The sequence below is a fragment of the Pelodiscus sinensis genome, chromosome 1, assembly GCF_052426305.1.
Source record: "Pelodiscus sinensis isolate ZL-2025 chromosome 1, ASM5242630v1, whole genome shotgun sequence".
In the NCBI taxonomy this organism is placed as follows: Eukaryota; Metazoa; Chordata; order Testudines; family Trionychidae; genus Pelodiscus; species Pelodiscus sinensis.
In genome coordinates this window covers 338,109,991-338,115,990 of record NC_143052.1, presented here as the reverse complement: position 1 = coordinate 338,115,990, position 6,000 = coordinate 338,109,991, and positions in this window count along the sequence as shown.

Below are 6,000 nucleotides of genomic sequence, written 5' to 3'. Positions count from 1 at the left end.
GGAGGCAAATGACCTGCTGTGTGACCTTAGGCAAGTCATTTCATTTCTTTGTGCCTTGGCTTCCCTTCCACAACAGGAACAATGACATTTCCCTTTGTAAAGCTTTTTGAAAGTACAGATGAAAAGGACTATGTAAGATCCAAGCATTATTAAGTGACTAGTGTGAATGGATAATTTCTGGAGCCTGACTTAGAATGTGGTCTTTTGAGGGTGCACTTATAACACAAGGAATGACATATGCTCTCCTCAGTCCTCATGAACTGAAGGGCCTGAATTGTGCCACCTATTATCATTTATAATCCACAGGTGTGCGGAAAGCCTCTGCAGGACCCTGGGCAAGGTGTGTGAGGGCCCTGGAAAGGGGGAGGTGTCAGGCAGAAGGGGCACGGCCTGGCCCTGGGCTGTACCAAGAGTGCACCACATCAGCCCTCGCATCTCCCACAGCCCTTAGCACCATTTGGACACTGGCAGTGATTTAAAGGGCTCAGAACTCCAGCTGCTGCCGCTGCTAGTGGCAGTGGTGGCTGGGACCCCTGAGTTTAATCACCTATCATCTTTTAATCACCGGGGCCTGGTGCAATTGTCCTCTTTGTCTCCCCACCTCCCATTGGCCAGTTTGATATTTCATATAATGCCACTGACCTGAATGGTGCTTTTCAAGACTCAGAGAGAGTTCTTGCCTCAATGGGGTGGATAATGAAGTGTTCCTTAGGACTGTTCATTCTTTTGAAGCAGAATTTGAAATTTGAGTTGGAGGTGAGGAATTTATTATTATAGATATGCCGACTGACAGACACAGACAGCACTTTACAGAGACAAAAGGCCAGGTCTTTACCTAGATTCTAGAATACTTTACACTATAAATCTGCTCCAAATCATCCCAGGAAACACCACTGGTTGACCCCAAGATGGTGACTGCTGATAGATCAACAGTATATGGTTATGTTTCATTACAGCTAGCTCTTAAGCAAGAGGGCCCAAAATATTTCCACTTTTATTTTTTTAAATGGAAAATTGGGTTTTCAATCAAACAAAAATATTTGCACAAAGTGTCTGGTTTTCACAAAAAATCTGTCTGCAAAATTAAAGTCATAAACATTTTCATCTATTCATTGAAACATTTTCAAACTTTGCCCCTAAATTGCTGAGAACTCGAAAGCTTCACCCAAAAACTGATTTTCAGGAGGTGGAGGGTGGAGGAGTTGTCTGAAAAAAAAATCAGTTTGAAGGTTTTTGAAAAAAATCAAATTTTTCCACATATAAATCCCTGTTGTTCTCTGACGATTTCTACTATTAAGATTATACAAGGTGGTCCCTCATGTCTCAGTCACTCTATCTCTAGAGAAATAAGGCTTAGGTGTGGAGGAGAGATCAGTGCTAAAAGCTTAAGGAAGGAATTAATGGAAAAGTGGATAATTTCACAGAGCAGAGACAGATGGAGGAGATTTCATATTTGGATGCAACAGAAATCTGTCTCGAAAATATTCTTCAATAAGGTACTTAAAAAGTGAAAATGAAAAGCCACAGAATTGAGGTTGGGTGGGAAAACTAAACAATGAGGACTAGAATGAAGTCAGAGGATAAAATGACAGCTGAGATCCATGCAGGGTGCAGTTCTATGGTGTTTTGAAGGGGAGGACAAGGAGTCTGAAACAGATTGCTGTGGAAGACATTAAAGGGAAAAAGGAAGATTTGTGAAGCATAAGGTTAGAAATGTGGAAATTGCGACAGCTGAGGTAAGAGATGATGACACTCATGCAGGCATGTACAACACTAGAGTTTTAGAGGCAGCAAGAGGCAATTTAAGAAATACTGCTGTGTAACATTTCATGACAGGTTTGAATGAAACATTGCGACTGTTGTAGCAATGTGGATTTAAACTATGGGAAGGAAAAGGAAAAAGGGGTCTGACCAATATTGGATGAGATGGAGTCTAGCAGTTGTTATCAAGAATGGTTGGGGGAAACCATCACAGATTAATCTTGCTGCTGAAATCTCTCCTGTCTACTCGGCCCTCCCAAGTTTCAGACACTTCTGTATTCAATACCTGCATTGTTCCTGTGGTAAAAGATGATATTTGATTGTATTGCTGACATTTACAGTGTGTCTCACATGACACATTTTCAGACAAGCCCAGATGTTGGTTACGGTAATTTAAATAAATATAGGGGCATTGAAAGCTCATGATCTGAAGGAAGCTGGTGGTGGGACTATACACAGTGGCTTTACTTCATACGCTGACACAAGAAACAGCCTTTGAATTTGAATTTTTTTTTTTACTCCTTTTGCTCCAAGCAAGAGTCCCTGTATATGGCAGCAGAGCACGCACCTCTCTGTTTGTTCAGAATGCCATGCATTGCAATCTGTTTACAGGACTCAGCATTTATTTAAGAATGATGCAAGCAATATTTTTAAGTGCTCATCTTGTGCTCACTAAGCAGAGGATGATTGCATTTGTAAATTGCCTTCTGAGCCAGCATGTGCTCAAGTGGCTGTAGGCAGAGGCAATCTTGGGGCTTCGGAGAGCACCCAGCCAGAATCACCATCTCCTCTCCATTTCTCAGAGATTCTCACACCAAACTAGTGAAAGCTCCCCAAACTTTAATAAAAATCAATAATTGGTTCTATGCTTTTCTCACTACTAGCAAGAGTGACACCTTCCCTGGGGCTGCTCTGCCAGTTTGGCTTCTGCAGAGTCATGCACACATCATCACAGAGCTCTAGAACAGAAAAAGAAGTACAGGTTTTTCATAGTGATGCCATAGCTATACACAGTAATAGAAATGAGCAACAGAATACTTGATCTCTATCTCCATCAGTAGGCCATCGTCCAATATATTGGGATCCTCCAAGTATTGATAGTCCTCATAGAGAAGCATATATAATCTGTTATTTTAGTTACTTGTGCCTAAATAGCATTTGGATATATGCCTATGGAAATTCAACAAGCAATTAAAAGGCATCCAGTCTAATGGACAGAGCACACAATGGGGAATCAGGATTCTAGTCCTAGCTCTTCAGAGTAAGCCACCTTTTATAAAGCGTTTGAGACCCAGGCAGCTATAAGAAAAATAAAAGAAACAGTATGTAACAAATAGAAGAAAGGGGAAGTCAATACTTCTGAATGTAAACCAGAATTTAGGAAGTGAGGAAAATTGATGAGGGAAGTCAGGAACACCAGGAAAAAACTCTATAAGTAAAGGACATTAAAGAGTTTTAAAAAATTAGGAACAAAAAGAATCCCAACAATTTTGTTAGTCTGTTACCATAGAAATGGTAGAATTATCAATAATAAAGCAGATGTGTTTAATAAATATTTCAATATTCATTTAGGAAAAACAAATTATATAGTTTTATCACATGGTGATACCTCTTTTTCCATTCAATTAGTAATGATGGAGATGGTAAACAGAAGCTACTAAAGTTAACATTTTAAAATCAGCAGCTCCAAGTATCTTGCACTCAAGAGATATAAAAGAGCTGCCTGAGGAGCTCACTGGACCATTAAGGCTGATATTCAATAAGACTTGAAGGGATTGGAAAATTCCAGAAGACTGAAAGAAAGCTAATGTTGTGCCAGTTTTTGGAAAGGGTAAACAGGATGACCAAGTTAATGATAGGCCTGTCAGCCTGACATAGATCCAGGCAGGATAAGGAGCTGTTTATATGGGGGGGGGGTCTGTTAATAGAGAATTATAGGAAGGAAATGTAATCAATGCAAAATAAACATGGATTTATGTAAAATAGATCCTGACAAACTAACCCAATACAGGTTTTTAATGAGATAACATGGCTGGTTGATAAAAGTAATAGACCTGAGGTACTCTACTTAGACTTCTGTTTGGCTTGGTCCCCCATGACATTTTGATTAAAAAACTAGTCATATAAAATCAACATGACACACACAAAACCTATTACAAGCTGATTAGCTGATAGGTCTCAAAATGTAACTCTAAATAAGGAATGATCCTCAAGAAGGTATGTATCCAGTAAGGGTTTGCAAGGATTGGTTCTTGGCCCAATTCTAATTAACAACTTTATCAACGACCTGGAAAAAACAAAACGTCACTGATAAAGTCTGTAGATGACACAAAAAATGGGGGAATGGTAAATAATAAGGAGCATGGGTACACAGTGATCTAGATATCTGGTAAACTGGTCACAAGCAAATGGCATGTGTTTTTATATGGCTAAATATAAATGCATCCATCTGGGAACAAACAATGTAGGCCATTCTTATAGCACAGAAGAGACTATCTTAGGAAGCGGTGAGTCTGGAAACCATTTGGGGATTATGGTAGATAATAAGCTGTCAGTGAAATCCCAGTGTGATGTTATTACCAAAAGACTTAATGTGATCCAGGGATACACAAATCTCAGTAGGAGCAGAGAGATTATTCCACCTCTGCATTTGGCAAAGGCTGTTCCTGTTGGCAGAATAGTGTGTCCAGATCTGACTCCAAAATTCAAGGATATTAATTAATGGGAGAGACTTTAGAGAAGAGGCATAAATATTAGAAAAAAATATGCCTTCTAGTGATAGATAAAGAGCTCAGTCTATATACCTTAACAAAGAGAAAGTTAGGAGGTGACTTGGTTACAGTCTATTACTGTTCCAAATGTAAATGAATATTTAATAATTGGCTCTTTAATCTAGCAAAGAAAGGCATAACATATTCTAATACCTGCAAGTTGAACCTATACCTAGACTGGAAATAAGGTGTTGTTTTTTTTTGTTTTTTTTTACAATGAGGGCAATTAACTATTTGAGCAGTTTATCAAGGGTCACAGTGGATTCTCATCACTGACGTTTTTAAAAATCAAGACTGGCTGTTTTCCTAAGGAACTATTTTGGGGAGATTGTATGACCTGTGTTATACTGGAGGTCAGATCAGATGGTCCCTTCTCAGCAGAATCTAGAATCTCTGAAATCTCTTTGTGCTCCATTTTCCCATTCCACGCTTGACTATTTATAGTGTTAAGCACTTCAGGACTGGGACATCTCTAAATATGTGTTTGTACAGAATTTATGTGAGTTCCTGGTTGGTTGGGGATTGTACGCAGTTCTCTAACATAAATATAAACAATAATAATGTCAAATTAAATATACTCTGCCCTGGATTAGAAGACTGCAATAGGTTAAAATCCCTACACTTTACTGAACACTACATAGCCTTCACCTAGGGTGTGTCTAGACTACAGGTTTTCTTTTTTTTAAAGTGGCCTTTTTTTCAAAAAAACTTCCCCTGCGTCTAGACTACTGCTACGTTCTTTCGAAAGTAAATCAAAAGAACACAGCAGTTTTTTCGACTGCAGAAAACCTTGTTTTACAAGGAAGAATTCCAGATTGCCTGGGTGCTCTCTTTCTAAAAAGTGGCTTGCTTCTTTGAAAGTACTTGTTATAGTCTAGATGCTCTTTTTTGAAAGAGGCTTTTTAGAAAGTATCTTTTGAAAAAGCCTCTTTCGAAAGAGGCTTGCAGTCTAGAAGTAGCCCTAGAGTCTGGCTAAAAAGATATTCGGAGAGTTGTAGGGATAAGTTTTCAGAAGTTCCTATTGATGAGGTGTACCCAACATGAGACACTTTAAAAGGGAATGAGTTTCAGAGAGGCCTGTGGACAATCAGGACCTGTCAAAGCTGAAGTTGAGAACTGAAAAATTACCATTTTTTTTTAATTTAAGCCATTAATTCCCTATGAATCATAAGGCAATACCAAAATATTCCTGAACTTTAGGAAAGTCTGGATCATGATTTGATGATTGCTTCTGAGGACCATCTTTCATTTTCTCTTTCAGGAGCTGTGAACTGGGAATTTCTCAGAAGACAGGGATCTGGTAGTGTGTAAGACGACAGCACTTGATCTCCTCAATGTCAGTGGACTAAATATATTTTTCATGTAATTTACATCATGATAGTGCAGATGTTGCTCAAACGTAGAATGAGAGTATAATATATCTACTTAAATCATGGCACAAGAAGTGGACTTGTTTCATAAGGTCTAT